We start from the raw sequence: 18,142 nt of genomic DNA on the forward strand, positions 1-18,142 counted from the left end.
TATTCTCAATCGCCTAAAGCACCGCGAAGAAAGCATACAAAGACGCCATCGTTTCAAAAGGGCCCCTAAGTGACCTTATTGTATGAAGACGACACCTTTGTCAGTTCAGGCGCGACTGAAGCTCAGTAGAAAGTCGTTTACTGGTGTATTAAAAATGAAAAGCGTGTTTTTGCAAAAAAAGAAACATTTTCATTACAATTTCAATACAATCTCCGCGTAGGGCTACAGTAGATCCAGAAAACTTCAACTTTTTGTTTCCGCCAAAAATGCTGGAATAGAAAATTGCTTTATATATGCTTTCACAGAGCTAATAAAACAGAAAGGACGGTGCAAGTCAGCACGTAAACCGTTTTGTAAACTGCGTTGAAGGGGTCGTATATTCGGTCTCGCTGTGGCGCGGGAAAAGTATGTAGGCCATACGGGACGACAGAGGGGGAAAAATCATGACTAGAGACAAAGAGTACGCTGCCAAGCCAAATTTAGATTTTTCGAATGGGAACAAAAGAGACGAGGGCAATTTGGGATAACACGTAAAGTGAGTAACTAGACGAAAGCCGAATTGTGGAGATTTTGCCATCGCGACCACGAATTCGGAGGCGGGGGAAGGGCGATTGAGTTGTCTTCGTGAAGCAGTTTCTCAGGGACAGGTTTTGTGGGTATTTTCAGTTCTTTCGCACTGCTCCAAAACAGTGCATATTACCCATATGATGCTATTTTACTTCAAGCTATTGTTTTAGATAGTAGAATTCATAAGAACGAACTTTCATGTTGGCGTCCCGCAAAAATGGTGGCCATTGCGTACGCTGCTGAGAAAAAGCCATTTAATTTTCTTCAAAGTGCTTTTAGCTCATCGTGGCCGTGCACTGCCTATTGCTGCGCATCGGGGTGTAATGACAAATTGACGTGCCACCGATATAACAAGCGGACGCAACTAAACACCGTGAACCAGGACTGAACGACACGGACACGGAATCTGTAGGGCTACGTGGTGCTGCATAGCTTGAGTAAAAAGCGATTATGCTTTGAACAATAGCAACAAGGACTAGACAGACAAGAACACCGGACAAATCACAACAAAAAACTGATTCGGTAACACACATTCATCAGTTATACACGTGCTTGTTTGAAAAGAATAAGTACAATAGAAGAAACCTAACACACGCGTGATAACCACCGTACAAGGGTTACGTTCAGCGCATGCTTAGGTCCTACGGCGACGGGACTTCTATTTCCCACTTTGATGAGGTGACGGATGGTGCGCTGACGTAATGTCCTCTTCCAGACACCATAAGCTAGGCTTCCAAATCTCTCGCTGCCCCTTGTCTCTGAGACCTCTGGAGGTTGACGTTTTCCTATATTTCGGCGCGCATTCATATCTTGGAAAACGCGGCTATAGTCAAGCAGAAAATTTTAATGGGCAATTCTTCGCGCACGATTCTTGTAAAATGTCAATGGTCTGGGAAATGTGAAAACTTCTTACTCGGCGGGCGTAAAAATGACTTTTACGAGGTTTATCCACAAGCGAGTGTTACTTGTTAGGGCAAAAAAATCTGACGTCCCTCCATACAAAGAGCAATTAAAGTGGCCGACGGCTCAAAAAAGGGTAATTGAGTTTAGAAATTAATTGGGTAAATTTGTTCTTTGGATTCATTCAAACCAGAGAGCGGTGAGATCTGAGGCTGTTGCCGATCCTCTAGATCAGGGGTTGGCAACCTTTTGAAGCGGAGAGCCAACTTGCATCAATCCTATACTGCGGGGGCCGGAGGGTAAATCGAGGTGGTGGGGAGTGAAATTAGGGGAAGTGACAATGATGTACAGAACTTGAATAGGGGAGACGATGCCAAATGGAAGAGACCTTTCTCTGTTCGTAACCACGTTTAAGGTGAAAACTGCCATTTAGTCCTCGTTATCCAGATAGGAAACGACTAAGGGAGGTTGGAAGTTCTGACAACGTGCCGGGACCGCATATCACTGCCCCGCGCGGGGCACGCGGCCCGCCGGCCAAGGTTGCCGGCGGCTTCTCTAGATCGACAGAGCTGAGCGAATCTGTCTGACTAATGACGGATCTAAAGAGCGCGTTTAAATCTTCAACGCTGACACCTGTGCTGGAAATGTGATGAGGCCCACGTGATTAGTTTGAGGATGTTATTTACAGAAGTAACGATTGATGTAGTAGCAAACTGCGTTAGCGCCAAGGTCCTGTTTGCATAGCGATGTCAACGTGGGCATATGCTCAGTAATAGTAATGAAGAGAAGAAAGGCGTGTGAGGAGAAAATTTTAAGTGTGAACTTAATGAATTCCGTGTGGCTTTCCACTTTAAAGCGTGCATTAGAAACTCGTTCTGAGGCCTACATATGTAATCTGAGGATGCTGATTGCAGAAGTAGAAAGTAGGGGACTAGCAGAGTAACCCCATGGTAAATGTCCTTTTTCCTTTGGATTGAAAACGTGGGTATGTGCTGCCGGGATGACAAGAAAGGTGCAAAAGAACAAGAGGACAGGTTCGGCGATCTAAATACTACAAAGTGCTTACGTGTTACCGGGATTTTCTCCACGATGTGTCCAGTGGAAATCATGATTGTGGGTCTTGCGCGTGCTTCTTTACGTCTGAGAAGAATTAAATTATTTTCTCGAAAACATGCAGTCTTTAGCACTGGTTCACCGCTTCGTCTTGGAGTTTATAGAACTTCGCTCTTACTTGCGCAGCCATTGAGCAGTTGATCGCTTTCAGAGCTCAGTTTCTAGTTTTGGCGCAACGTCGGTCATGCAGGCTTCATACGTACGTCGGACGATGCTTGCCCAAAATATCTCATCTAGCTAAACGTACCAGGGGTATCTGTTTGAGATAACGGCAGCAGAAAGAAGATTACGCCCCCTTTTGTTGAAAAATTTGACTAGGTAGCAAAAACGTGGTTTGCCGTTAAAGCGTTTCCTCTGTTGGAAAGTAACAGTGTAATTTTATAATGTATATTGCAATATAAAATAACATAAAGCCGCAAGCAAGTCAGTTCTTGCAGCAGACTGCAATGAAGAATGATTTCTTTGAAGACAAACAGTACAATTAAGCTTGCTCAAATTAGGTATAATTTTCTGCACCTGTGAACTATTCGGCAGCTGTTCTATACTGTTTGCTACATTATCGAATTACCACGTTCGGAGTACCTGCTCATTTGGCCATTTTCTTAAAAAATGTTTTACGGCAGCGCCGGGTCTGGTGTTGGCCCTACGCCGTAAAGGGTAGCTGTTCTATAATTGACACCTAGGTGATAGCGCGTCAGGCAGCGTCGCGGTGGGCCCCCGGGACTACGCCGTCAGGGCTAGCCGCCTTGCTGCTGCCATACTCCGAACTGCCTCGTCCTCTTCTTCCTCGGCGATCCTTTCCCATGGGCAAGCTCTCCGTCATTCATTCATCGGATTGTCCAACACACTGCATTGACCCTTCACTACAGCTTTGTTGCGCCATAGCAAGAACTCAAACTAACTTACCAAAGAACAATGTGGGGATTTGGGTGTGTAAGAATGACCTTTACATTACTTACGTTTTTAGGAGTGCGAAGATTATCGTACTTAGCACCAACACAACCCAAAGGAATGTCATTCAGTACGCAAATGCCATTGTAACACTCGCCATGTTTAGAGGTCATTTCTTGATTGTAACCCAAGCCGAGTGCCTGTAGTGCGGTATTGAGAAAGCAAAAACTACTATCATTTTACATGTACATTAACATATAAATTACTTCATTGCAGCATTTACAGATTGTTGAATTATTATTGCGGTTCTTCCCCTTTTTTCACTGAATTATTCACTTTGACGCTTTCGACGATGCTGCACGATTAGTGCAAAAAGTGCTGATACCTAGAAATTGAAGAAATTCCGCAATAAAGACTCTAGAAATATTTAGCTATGACATGCAGACCTTGTGATAACCGGAACAGGGATGTACAGTCTCTATTATCTTCGTTATTTTGCAAGTTCTGACATCATGCCCTGATACCATTCCGATCTTACGTTTGCTCGTCCATGGGTGACGGCTCCATAGGCATGCCCGGCTCAATGGATTATTTTTCGAAATCTTCTCTCGTATTGTATATTAAAAGGCATTTTTCATTCATTATTGTGACAATAATAGATAATAATTGATCTATCAATACATAGAGATGTTTGTGCACAGATGTGTGTATGCGAAGAATGCTGGCGCAGTAGCAGAAAATCACATCCCGGAGTTTATAATTCCTTTTTTAGCCGTCAGCCTAAACAACTTATGGTGGCGTTACTACGGGCAGTACCTCGTTATTAACCGAATATGGAGGAGTAAATATAAAAGTTGGCACCAAAAGAAAGCAACGTTGTTTTTGTTTCCTTTGTTGTCGGAATTTTATATGAGTGGAAAAGAGCACGCTTTCTGTGAAAAGAATAGCAAATTTTTAAGCAATATCTACCAGTTATATCGTTTTTCGTATGGGCAGAGAAGCAGAAATGACAATCAAGTTATGTTTTTCAGGCCTGCTGCACGAGTGCTTGAGTTATAAAGTTTAAAGCTTGTTGTGCGGCATTGGCACTTTCCGCATTCGACCTACACCAACACAATATGCTACCCCAAAACAGTTAGCTGAAAAATTCCTGCAGTAAGTCAAATAATTATCTACAAATGCGTAGCATTTTTATGCCGCTTGTCTTGAGCGTGCGTTTTTTCCAACCAAATTTCTACGTTTTTCGAAATACTGTCCCGCCAAATATCTCCATTTACGTTATTCTAACGATTACAGGTGGAACTTTCGTGAAATGCGCTATATTCTGTAAATGCAGCGCGGCAAAACGTTCGCCATTTTCTGTAATTATATTACATTTTCCTAATTTGTTTAGTTTTTGAAAATTTCGTTCTGCTAATTATTGCCATTTACACCAATATAACTATTACACGCGGAAATCTCACGAAATCTGCATTAGTGTGGAAATGCCATGCGTTATACGGATTGCCATTTTCCGTAATTTTCTAAATATAAATTTGTTGTTTAGTTTTTCAAAATTTCGTACCGCCAATGATCTCCATTTTTGTTATTACAATAATTACATTTGGAAATTTCCCGAAACTTGCATTATTGTGAAAATGCAGGGCGTGACACGTTTTGCCATTTTACGTAATTGTTTTATGTATTTTTTTGTCAAAATCTCGTTCCAAGAATTATTTCGATTTACGCTATTATAACGATTACAGCTGAAACTTTAGCCAAATCTTTATTATGGTGGAGATGCCATGCGTTATAGACTTTGCAATGTTTCGTAATGTTTTAATACTTTCTTATTGTTTAGTTTTTCATAATGTAGTCTGTACAATTATCTTCATTTATGTCACGTTACACAGGACCGGGGTAATTGGAGATTAATGGGAGAGGCCTTAGCCCTGCAGTGGGCGTAGCTAGGCTGGTGGAGTACATTTGAAATTTTTGCAGTAAATTTGAAACTTTTGAGTACATTTGGTACATGTGAAACTTTTGTAAAATCTGCATTATTGTAGAAATGCAAGGCATTACATTGTTCGCCATTTCCAGTTTTATGTTATACTTTCCTTATTTTCTTAGTTTTTAAGAATTTCGTTCCACCAATTTCCACCAGCTCCCGTTTTTGCTTGCACTGTGTAGACTGGCTCAAATTAGCACATTTTTCATCGTTTATCCGGTTGACAAATCGGTAATTATTTTACAAAGCGTGAAAGAAGAAAAACTACCATGCGCGGTTTGCGGCGGCCGCACAAACTAAGCTGTGACGTTGAGAGGAGGGGGCGCCGTGATTGGACGATGCCCAAGGTTAGCAATCAAACAAGTTTCGGTTTCGGTTTCGGTCTGTAAAACAACATGTTTGACATTCGATGGCGTCGTTGGATGGGCATTCTCAATATCCCAGTTATCGTAGTACCGCGCTTCTGCCATGTTGTCGGCTGTAAAATGCATAAGATAAGCCTCCCAAACGGCTCGGAATCGTAGCAATCACTAGCCGAGTCCTATGCAGTGGATGAACGCCCTCCGCGTCCCCGCAGACGCTCAAATGCATGCGCTTTTCCCCCATATTAGGAGCTTGCCTCGCTCATGCCTGTATCGTAAAAAGCGTGTTCGCACCAGGCCAAGGGTCTGTTGATTCTGGCCTGTGCCCACTGCCCGCAAGCAGTCGGTGCTTATGGCAACAGCACGCCAACGAGAACTCGCTAGCGCGGCAGTGCCAGCCTGCGCCAGTTCTGTGGACTAGTTCGTGGAGCAATGAACGTTGCGGCCCAAAAAAAGGTGAACTCAGTATAGAAAACATCGGCGAAAAACGAAAAAGTTAACTCATAAAAAAAGCATGTACCCGCGGCGATTCCAACTTGTGACTGGCAAAACACTTGCGGTGACATACCTTGCACCCCAGACGACTAGGCCACAGGCGGCCGCTGGCGGCGACGGAAAAGATAAGGTATATAATGTATAACCAGTTTACACTTTTATTTATTTTAGTATTTCAAGCAGCTTAGGTAACTATTTGTTGTATTGCGCTCGTGCAGTAAGCGTCCCCCGAGTTTCCACAATAGCTCACGTCTAGCAATTGCATTTCGTAGACGGGAAAGCGTTCGCAGATGTGTAGTCGTGCTGCTGACCGCTCTGCTTGTTCGCCCAGCGCAAAAAAGTGCTTCCCGCACCCTAGGTTTACGCTGTACGGTAAAAATATCAGTTGATTTTATTTCCTTAGTACCTGTATTGACTTCGCTCACTCTTCTCCCCCTTCAAGAGGCCTTATATTTTCCTACTGGCGTACCAGTCAGCGAAGCGTCGCATGTGCGCTTGTGCAGCGCTTGTGAAGCGACCTTGACTTGGAGCTAGATACAGTGTACAAACTAACGAAGTAAATAAAGGCGCATTCTTCCATTCCCAAACCTGTTGTGGCTTAGTTTCAACTGATCGAGCGAATTGCGACGACCCGTTGGCGGCCGGCGGACTAAACGGTGGGCCCACTGACTCGGTCACGGAAGGTCGGCGAGCCGTGCAGTAGCGCAGCCAATTGTCAGCTCCTCTCCTGCTGACGTCACACGAAAACGCCGCAGAAAATGGGCGAGCGTAAAGAGAGGAAGACAGCATTTTCGAATTGATTTTTCTACTAAATAAATTCGCGTAAACGCGCACAGAGTGGTCGAAATAGGGCGGCCCAGGGACTCCGGACTACAGTTTTCGCTCGTAATCCCGCATTGTTTACAAATCACTTCAGTGTCCCTTGGACATTTTTTTCGGAGTTTTGTAGTAGTGGTAGGTTTGAAATGTTCGAGTGTCAGGGTCGACAATTGCTATGGTGTCAAACGTAATTGATCACCTGGCTTCGACGTGAAAGTAATCTTGAATAGCCTTGTGTGAAAATTACGTAGAAATCCGCTAGACAGGGGAAGAGAATTATCAATCAGTGAGCAGTATCGGAGCAGTGCTTTGCAGAGGTAGATGACGGTGGTTGGACTGACTGCCTCGATGTTACCTCGGGGAACCAAAAGAAGGGATATCGTGGCTATAGGCGTGACTGCCTATCGCCGCTGGATGGCTAATTTCCCCATTGGGTAGAGGCGAGCTATCCGTGGTGTGCAGATGGATGATAAGGAGTAGGTGAAGTGGTGATCCTCATTGCTTCGATTGTGGTATTCATAAAACGAGACCAGTTCCCCGTTTTCATGTACCATAATTCAACGTGGTATGTGTGATTGAGCTGGAGGAGAGCACTTACGAGTATTCAAACCACCTCTGCGGGAGAGCCTACCCCCGCTTTTATGAAGATGCAAGGATCTAAATTCAATATTTCAAAGAAGCGACGGGGTGTTTCGTGAAGCTTTTACGTTACTGATCCAGCGGTGGTAATTTTCATGCCAAGGCTGCGCAGACAATTTCTGTTGGAGGCTCGCCATCCAGGTGAGCGATATGGGTGGTGTTGCCGTTTTGTCACGTCTTCAGATGGTCGACACCAAGTAGAAGTGAGACCAGCACGTTTGCTTTTCATGACAACCATAGTTAAATCGTCTGACGAACTTGTTGCCAATAGATGTCTGCTAGTGTTGACCAGAGGGTGTCGTCATATCCATTAATGACGCACTTGACATGTCTTATAGCACGTACAGCGCAAGGTAGCGGTAAAAGATGTTTGTTGCAAACTACTGTTGCCAAGGCACAGCCTTTCAGTACCCAGTGACATTTAGTAAAGAAGAATATAACTTGTACCGACAGTCTCACCGGCTATGTTCGTTGTTTTATTGAAGATGATAAATGACGCCAGAGAAGTCGGGAATCGAATCCATGCTTGAATCTGGTGAATAGCTTCGCGGCAGAATGCAGTGGGCTATCTTAACATTTTCCGCAAGAATGGAGAGAATACAAGACATGCATGCTCCGCCCAGCACCGAAGTAGAGCGGGCTTGCAGGTGGTACACGGCGCCGATGTGGGGGCGAAAATAGTTTTAACAGGATGGTAGTTACAGATACGCTTAAGCCACCATGTGAGCCTTGATGCTAACATATTCCCTGTCTACTTAGATGAGAGATATGCAAGGGTATGTGGTATGTAAGGACCAAGCGTCGCAGATGGCTGAGCACATCATCTGTTTTTCCTGTGTTTTGGGCGTCCATAACTTCAGCATTCTTCATAGACGTGTGTACAGGTCCAGTGGCTCAAGCTTTGTAGGCAATGTTACTATGACCTGAAGTGAATGACCTGCGTAGCTCTTAAATGAAACGCTTTGTATCGGAAGCGACCATGACCCCGTGCCTCGTGTGCGGCTGCCCGTCGATTATTTCGGGCTTTTCAGCTATGTTATATGGGTAAACTAAACAAGAAGATTCCTCTGCAGTAATAGGCCAGTCTGCCGAAAGAGGAGGGACCAGTGTGCATTCAATGCCAGGAGGGGGTGGCATTTTTCGGAAGAATGGCTTTAATTCCAGTGCTGTGAGTTCGTGCAAGGAAAGCCACGATGCAAGATGGACATCGTCCAAGAGTTTTCGCAAGCTGCGGCCTGGTTTGGTTTCCAGAGATGTGCGCCATATGGAGGCTATCATTTCTGAGGGGCTAAGTGGTGCACTCAAGCCGATACAACAGGTATAATAAATGCGGCGTTAATGAGGTCGAACTTGTTCTGTCAAAAGAAAAAGTTCGATCTTGTTTTCTTGGTTGATAGTTTGTGGGCAGTAGTCTCGTGCACGTGATGGCACGCTGCCCATAACTAGAGTAGAAGTAGGGCTAGCCTAGTGCAGGTTTTAGATAGGCAGAAGATTGCCGTTTAGGTACCAGGGAATTTGGGATGAATAATTCATGTCACCTGTCCTTCTGTTTACGCAAATACGTTAGGACTGGAACTCGCACCTATCAATGACCTGGGAGTATCGATGAAGTCTGTAGCACTGGTGCTACACCAAGACTAATATAAAAGGGGATATAGTCACCCACCAAACAGTGAAGGCTGCAAGTACCGTGAGCCACCACTAATGTACGTTCGTAGAGCAGGACGGTAAGAGGGGTTGGGCTTGCTGATGGCTGGATAGTTATTGCAAACCTGAAAATTCGCTCCAAAAATGTTTGCCGTGCCAGCTTCACCCAAAATTGTTCTTTTGGGGAGCCCAGCATTCATGCGGAGTGTGAAAGTGTCCAGGCACCAATATCGGGAATCCCAGGACGTTGCTTCGGGGAGGTGAAAGCCAGCCTAGGCGAATTTGATTTGCCTGGCCCCTGCTTCGATGGGCGTAACAAAAAACGAGGAAAGGCGTGCGTTCGGGCTAGTTGGTATTCCATTACGTTCATCTCATGCGCACAAAAACACACGGACACAGAAGACAAAGACAAGCGGTTGTCCTTGTCTTCTGTGTCCGTGTGTTTTTGTGTTTTTGTGCGTCTAAGACAAAAGTTATAAAAAAACGAGGGAAGGATACATAAAAAAAATTTTGCAAAATTTATTGTGGTTCTTTAATCTTGCTTTGACGCGATAAACTGAGGTAATTGTCGAGTGGTGCTTTGATGCTTCGTCAGCGTCTCAGAAATACGTCATGCTGCAGGAATTTGGAGACTGAAACTTTGCAATGTATATGTTAATAAGTATCTTACGATAAAATGAGTAGAATAACTGGAACAGGGTTTTGGTGTAGGCACTTGGAGTTAAATGAACTAACGGCGAGCAAAGTTATCCTAAAAGCGCGACTTCTATTAAATGCATGTCTTAATTCATAAGAGAGCAAAGGTCGCAAATATATTATCTGCGGATATTTTGCGGTACAAAGGTGAGAAGCATAAATACGTACAAAGCAGGGGGTCCCGTTTTTGTACCATCCCAATTTTCCTTCATCACAGCTGCATGTGCAGTTTGAAACAAATTCGGCCTGCATAAAACAAAAAGAAATCAGTGATGTCCGAGAATTTTGTACATAGGCGAAGAGAGTAGCATATGTATTTTTTTGCAATCTTTATTTTAGCAGCGATGGAATAAAAATAAAACAATCTCAAATCGTTTATAAAACAGTTAAACTAAAATTCGACCAGCATTTTCTGCGAAACGGTGTGTTAAGGCAGAGTACCTCATCTAATAATGAAAACCGCCAGCTCGTTTATTGTTCTGTTTAGCTTGTTTCGCGCTGTAGAGTTTTGTGGTTTTTATGTCGACAGGGCGGTCATAGTATACGACATCTGGAAAGTATATCCACTGGCACGCATTTGAGGTTTCATCATTTTTCTAGGAAGGGCAGGGTATCGCGTACTGCCCGCACATCAAGGGGATATGCGGGAGCCCTTGTAGCAGACTGAGAGATTGCAGCCTGCGAAGTATTGTAAAGTATGTTTCCGTCTTCGCTGACTGAGGAGCATCTTTTTCAGCTGGCGGGAAGAAGAGCCCGATAGTTTGGTGAGCATACGGAAAGGGTCAGTGCAGTTAAATGTTCTCCATAGGTAGACGGGATCTGCAAGGTCACTCAAAAGTTAGTCACCGGGAAAGTATAAAAGCAGAAACGCTACACAGTGTCTACAGAAGTCATAGGTAAGCGTTTAATTTGTTCCACTTCGACACTTCCGGCCTTAGTGGTGGCATGCATCCATCAATTAACGGTAGTGCTTGGTGGCGGCTCGTAATGTGCTTCAGGAAGGCAGGAATGCACTAAAAAGGGTACCGAGCAGAGTGGCAACATTGGCGTACATTTTATTGATGCCGTTTATGGATGTTCAAATTTTGTCACTTCTATTTTTTTATTTTTTTTTTGTTCACGGGGCTTGGACGAACGCCTTTAGGTTCTGAATGAGAGCGACAGTTGGTTCACGTAGCTATTCGGTCGCACACACCTAGGATTGGTCGTTCAGGGGGAGGCACAGTGTGAAATAATTGATGCCCCCTTGCCACTCTTTCTCATTACACCAGTTTTTTCACACCTGATTTTTTAAAAATAAAAGTGAGGTGTGCGGTATTTTCGAGGGTGGAGTGAAATTTCGCTTAATACGGGCTCGGCTCAGATTCGTAGCGGCTTGCGCATGATACTTTGCAAATAGTTTATGTAAATAAATTGTACATTCGTAGTATACCATAGTCTGTCACCTGCCTTCGATCACCGAGCCAGTTCTCTATCACGAAAGATTGATCAATGTAATCTTAACATCTTATAACATTGCTGTAATAAAGAACCAATAATGTATTTCAAGTCATCTGAAAGAATACTGAAAAATGTACGACTTCTTGAAATTGCCAAATAGATGCCTAAAAATATTGCCTATTGCGCAATAAGATTGCAATCTAGAATGCATAGGCCGTATTCTGAGTTGCTTTCGGGATTAACAAATATTTATTCCCTCACATAATCCTCCCTGCCTATTGGCGGATCTCTTGAATGACTACATACTGGCAAATGTGGAGGAACAACTGATTGATTGTGGGGTGTAACGCGCCGACGCAACGCAGGCGATGAGGCGCGCCGTAGTGGAGGGCTCCGGATTAATTTTGACCACCTGGGGATCTTTATCGTGCGCCGAAATCTCGTACACACGGGCGTTTTTGCTTTTAGCCTCTATCAGAAAAGCGGCCGCCGCGGCCGGGAATCGAACCCGCGACCTCGTGCTCAGCAGCGCAAGGAGAAACAATTTCAGTGGAACTGTGCAAGTTTTATAACCACATCGTGAACGTAGAAACATTAATTTTTTATCAACAGACAGCGTATGCGCGTAATCTAACCAGACAGCGTATGCGCGTAGTCTCCGGTGCTTTCCGTGCCCGCTGAATCAGACCGATCTGCTCTTCATAGCAGTTACTGGCCAGAAGCGCATCCTATTGCTCTGCATTAGGGCTTCTGATTTTGGGGACATCCGTTGTGCTTTGGCGTTCCGCAAAGCACGCAGTGTTTTCTGTTCTTCCGAAAATTAATGAAGAACTGAAACCGCCGTACGGTAAAGAGTCTAATTAAGAAACTGTTAAAATATGAAATGCCGCAAAACTAGTTAAGCTACCTATTTATAGTGCCCTGGAAAGATTGAATGAAGAAATCGGACTAAATGCAAACTTCTCAAATGCGAGCACAAGCGCATGTAAGTTGCCAGAAGATCCAAGAAAAAGTAGAGCACGCGAAATATTTACAACACGACGGTCGGGCGTGACGGCAATGCTTCGAAACTGGCTTTTTTTAGTCTCCCTTGCCCGCAGCAAAATTCTGAGCAAACTGAACCTATTGGGTTGCGTCAATCAGTGTTGCGATTAATTTGAAATTCACGATCAATTTCCATAGAAAGGGATAGACCGGCGTATATGAAGACTCTATCACGACGTCTGGGGATTTTAGCACAACTGTCGTTCGTATCGGGCCTGCCACTGATACCTTGAAATTCCGTGAAGTCGAAGACGGGACATCAGAGGTAGACTGAACAACGCAAGCAGTTATACCACACAAGAAGGTCTTAAACATTGAAAAAGCGAAACCACGAATTAGACGTACGAAATCAAATAAGAAACTGTTTACTGAGAACTAATTATACAGCGAGAAATAACAAGCAGTGAACACTGGGGCGACCTTGTCTAACCGCACGCACACAGCAGTTTTCGTAAATACGATTCAGGAAAGTAAGAGCTACTTCTAACAACGAAAACAAATTGGTAGAAATTTTGTACGACACACCTCATAACTCTTCGGCTTACGACGAGCAAGACGTTCCGCGGGTACCAGAATCAGAATACTCGCATTCATTCCTAAAACACATGGCAGTGGGTGGCACGCGCTTCAATGACTCACTCGCACCACAAACCAGATAATTCGAATTATAAGCAGACTGTCAAACCGACGCCATGGCCTGGAAGAAAAAAGCAACCACTCGTCTCCTGCATGCGCTTATTGTAATCCGCAGAACCTACACAAAACATTGCCTCGCAATCTACAGGCCATCGCGAGAGCAAGTATAAACCCTTTCCTGACGAGTCTAAAAGAATGCCCTGAATCCTCCACCCATTACTTGTATGGAGAAACTACTCGTTCTGCAACTCACAACATGTAAAAGGACCTGTTGTAGCACATCTCCTACAACAGGTTCTCCTAGCACATCTACAACCCAATGAAAAAGACTGGAGTTTACTCCCACCAGCGGGCAGGTTCTCGAGCACTATGGGTACCCCATACAAACGACAGGCTATAACCACACGATGACACCCACAAACACAAATTATACACACAAAGATGGCCGCGTATCTGCTCCTTTTGCTGCAAATGTCGACGAAAAACTATAGTCAACTGGCGGCCCTGCTATGTAAACGACTCCCTTCCATTTCCCGCTCACCTCTTATGCTGTTCCTCTCCCGTCTCATTCCTCCCAAGATAACACGCTACATGTTTGCTCAAGTCAATTTGCATTTATCGCGTTCGATTGTCCCAGGCTGGGTGCCTTGATGACAGCGCTGCCGTACAGCGGAGGCGCGCGTGATCCGAGGCACCCTACTACAAAGTTTAGAGAACCATGTTGTCCTGCTGCACGTGCATTCTAAGCAGAATGTAGAACCTACGTAAGGAGAGCTTTCGTTACTGCTGCCGTTTGATTTCTTCATATTTTGCCAGGAGCTATAGTGGTGCGGGCAACAGCAGGCGATGATTTTCTGTAGTTGATGTCGTATGTCATTTGATATCGCAAAAACCAAGCATCCATACATTTTTGTTAATAAAAGAACCCTGCAAATACCACTGATGTACTGAGTTTCTGCCTCCCATTTGCGTAACGTCTTGCTCCTGTTTGACAACTATAAAGATTGCCAGCCGGCTTAGATGTTTAGATTTGGCTGTTGGTATATAGGTCTATTGCGCAGATTCAGTTTCACTTTGGCCGGGTGGCTGAATTGAGTGACAGACTAACATACATACAGGCAGACCAAACTTTCTGCGTTTAGGTAGCCCAAGAAAGACTATCTTCTCCAATATTAACGTAACACCCTCGCCCAGAAACCTGTACCCTGATTACGACCAGGGGAGACGACAAGCCCATGCCTGTGTGCTCCAAATCAAGTTCCAAAAATACGAAAACTTCGGGTTCAGAGAAGCAGCCACCTATGCAGGGCTGCCAGCTCAGGACATCAGCATTATTTATAAGGACATGCAAGAAGAAACAGCTGTGACAGAGAATACACAAAGCTCTCTAAAGGACAGGAAAGAGCATGCAGTAGCGCCGGTAATGACACCAGTTCGGCAAAAAATTGTGTCTCACCCTCAAGCAGCCTTCCACAACTTCGGCTGCGGCGGAATATTCAAAATTGCCTAACAAATGCTGATCAAACTCTCACCCAGCTAACTACCCGGGAAAGTAGTGGTATCTGGACACCATACACAGCCCCCTAGACCGGAAGGAATGAGCGCATGCATGATCCGATGTTCTCACAATAATCGATGTTCGATGTTCGAACATCGACATTCTAACCGAACCGAGCATGACACTAACTGAACATGACACCATGCCACACCACTGTGTAAGCCGCTAAATCGCTTCGTCCATAACGCAAAAATCCAACGAAACACGAGGCAGTACGCCGGAGCCTATTGCAAACAAATACATACCAACGTCTCGGCCTCGTGGCTGCGATATACTCTGAAATCGACCACCAACAGAGATTTTCACTGCGTGCTTTCGAAAAAGCGCTGCTTTGTAACATGTCACATGAGCCTGTCCCGAGACTAAGACAATATCAGTAAACGCCAATCCAACAGAACAGTGAAAAGCCGTGTCTCTAGCTCGGACCAGGAATACCAGCGCAGACTGGTGTATAGACGCCTAGAGATAGCCGCAACTACAGGTGCACTGGAATGACCGCCCCTCTCACTTCGGATGCCGAAGATTTACTTTTGGACGCAAATAAAGTTTTGCCTTCCTGTCCTCCTCCGGCAGAGCGATCGTGCAGGATACCGGGAAATCATGCGTATAACGCTTGTGTAGCACAATCACGCCGTTGCCTAAAGAATAAACTCACTAAATTTAAGCTTTGTTCACACAAACATATAAAATTATATAACCATCACGTGGAAATAGAAACTCGTCATATTCAGTTCTTCAACAACATCGGCCGTGCAAACAATCGGTGTTGTTTGTAGGCAATGCGTTAAAGTAGCGTTCACATTTTGATCGGTAACGTAGTCGCACAACCCTGACGCTTCCGTGATTTTACGTGCAAGGAAGTTTACTTCAGACAAATTCAAAAAAGTAATATGATGTCGATTTTACCGTGAAGATATAGAAGAGATGACATGGCACACATGTCAGCATATATTTTATGCACGCATCTGTGACAGCATAAATTACTCGTGAATAATAAACATTCTCAACGAGAGTATGGTGGGAATATAACTGCTGCGGGGAGTATTGAAAGTGACATTTGAAGTGCCTTCACCTTTGTAATTTTAGATGGGACAGGCGGTGGTTCCTTCGCTGCTATAGTACTACGAATTCCCCCTGGGAGCCCTTGAACTTCCGGAAAACCTTCATGGTCACGGCACTCAAGTACCCCTGGGCGCCAGTGCGTATGATGCCCATCGGTACTTGCTGTGACGATGAAAATTACGTTGCGCTTTATGGAAGCCTAATACTGGTACCTCTTGAGAGCCATAACAAGTGAAATGAGGCGCTGATTGCAGAAATATGTGCAACAGCTAGCAAAAGTATCGCAATATGAAACGAGTGCACCAAAATTTACTGACGTAGAATTGGCGGATTCTTGTGGATTGAATTGAGTTGGATTCCGGGAGGAGTTCGTGTCCATGAAAAAACTGGTGGCTGTTTTGAAGAGTTGTACAACTTTGACCCCATTATAATGCGAAAAATATTTTAGGCTACTTTTCACAAAAAACGATGCGCGCTATAATCGTGCAAATACGTTATATTTTTCAAGGCCCCTGAAATTACTGCAACGCCGCTGCAATTAAGCAATTACCTTTTTCAAGGTTTTGCTTAGATAACCTCCATATCGTCGCTAACATTATAGTTGGCGTGGTACATAACGCGAAGATTGGAATAGTCCGTCAAAATAAGTTACTTGAAGACAGCGGGCAAATGCCTTTTCGTTTCATATAATATCTGCAATTTGGGAACAAGATGATACAATATTTTTGTTCGAGATCCCCAATTACCTCAAAAAACTCAAAGCTCAAACTACAGGTCACCACTAACTACCATGCTATCAAACAAATACAAAGGGGGGCCACTTGTCCGTTCTTCGTATACAAACTGCACGCCGCTGGGACAGCTGGGGACATTATACTAGCGCTATAGGACGGCCCACAAAAAGATAAAAAACTCACACATCTACACGAAGCGAATAATGGCGAGTGAGCGAAGCACTGGGCATTGTTCTTAACGTAAATCACCTGTGGCATTGCCCACTCGCGAATGTAAATAAGTGACGACGCGTGTGTACAGTATATACAATTCGAATCCAATCCAATCCGATACAATTCATTTTAATCCAATCAAATCCAAAGCAAATCTAATCCAATCCAATACATGCGCAAAACTGTGTACACGGACGCGAATCCCGGACAAAGCGAGGTCCCAAGGTGCTTCGCCCCTAATACACGGCACGAACAATTGTTCTTTATGTTTCCCGTCCTTTAGCGCTAGTACAATGTACCCAGTATCCATTACAAACTAGCTCATATTTCGGCCCTTACCTCCCTGGGACAGGTGTTGCGGCATGTGCGTTCACACATTATTTTTACGCAACCTTTAATGATGCAGCTGCAGTTCTTTGTCTCGGCTAGAAAACGTGGAGAGCATAGAAGGGTTTGTCGTTGGTTGTACTAATTTTCGTTAGCACTTAATAGCCGTCAGTAACAGTTCAACATGTGGCATAAAACCCACACATCACACTACTGGCAGGACTATAGGGCATGAGGTGGACAACCCGCTTATTCGTATTGCGCGCCAAAGAAAAGGGCATTTTTTTTGGAGGAGCTTTGCTTCATCAATACCGCGCAATTCACCCGCAACGCAGCAGCTCCTTCGTAACATTTAGGCATTGATATGATGTAAATCGATTTCTCGACTCCCTAAACTTTTTTTGTGACAGTAAAACAAAAGGGATGCTTTGGTTTCGCCTAGAAATCCAAAATCTCCACTTCTGTTTTTGCTGATCACATATCCCGCAAATTACCATGCCGTGTATTTGTGGCGTTTTGGAACTTAGGTGCCGCCACGCCTTAAGGCAGCGTTATGGTGCCCGGCACAGTTGAAAAAGTTTAAATGGGTGTGCAAGGAGGCATTGTTTTCAGACATCGTGGATATAACGAAAATGTAGTCTAAAAATTGCGCTTAACAATGGGTACTGAACGATGTGATATTGATAAAAGTATTTAGTCGTGGTGAGGGAAAGAATATCTAATTGATAATTGATTGATTGATTGATTGATTGATTGTAGGGTTTAACGCGCCGACGCAACGCAGGCGATGATTCGCGCTGTAGTGGATGGTTCCAGAATAACTTTGACCACCTGGGGATCTTTAACGTGCGCCGAAATCTCGTACACATGGTCGATTTCGCTTTTCACCTGCACCAAAATGCGGTCGCTTGGCCGGGAATCCAACCCGCGACCTCGTGCTCAGCAGCGCAACGCCTAAGTCACTGAGCCACCACGGCGGGTAAGGAATATAGGGTCTGTCAACGCATAAGCC

General features: G+C 44.4%; 1 long non-coding RNA gene across 1 annotated transcript in view; it reads right to left on the bottom strand.

Annotated features, from left to right (window-relative positions):
• Nucleotides 1-18,142, bottom strand: part of LOC144175076 (uncharacterized) — a 50,732-nt gene that overhangs the window by 16,581 nt on the left and 16,009 nt on the right. Inside the window, exons 4-5 of the long non-coding RNA XR_013323604.1 lie at nt 10,285-10,362; nt 3,540-3,671 (exon numbers count right to left, since the gene is read on the bottom strand). This is a non-coding gene — a long non-coding RNA (uncharacterized LOC144175076). The remainder of the gene's footprint in view (nt 1-3,539; nt 3,672-10,284; nt 10,363-18,142) is intronic.

Source organism: Haemaphysalis longicornis, unplaced genomic scaffold (assembly GCF_048455015.1).
Source record: "Haemaphysalis longicornis isolate Haplotype H1 unplaced genomic scaffold, Haemaphysalis longicornis Haplotype H1 scaffold_3, whole genome shotgun sequence".
Taxonomy (NCBI): domain Eukaryota; kingdom Metazoa; phylum Arthropoda; class Arachnida; order Ixodida; family Ixodidae; genus Haemaphysalis; species Haemaphysalis longicornis.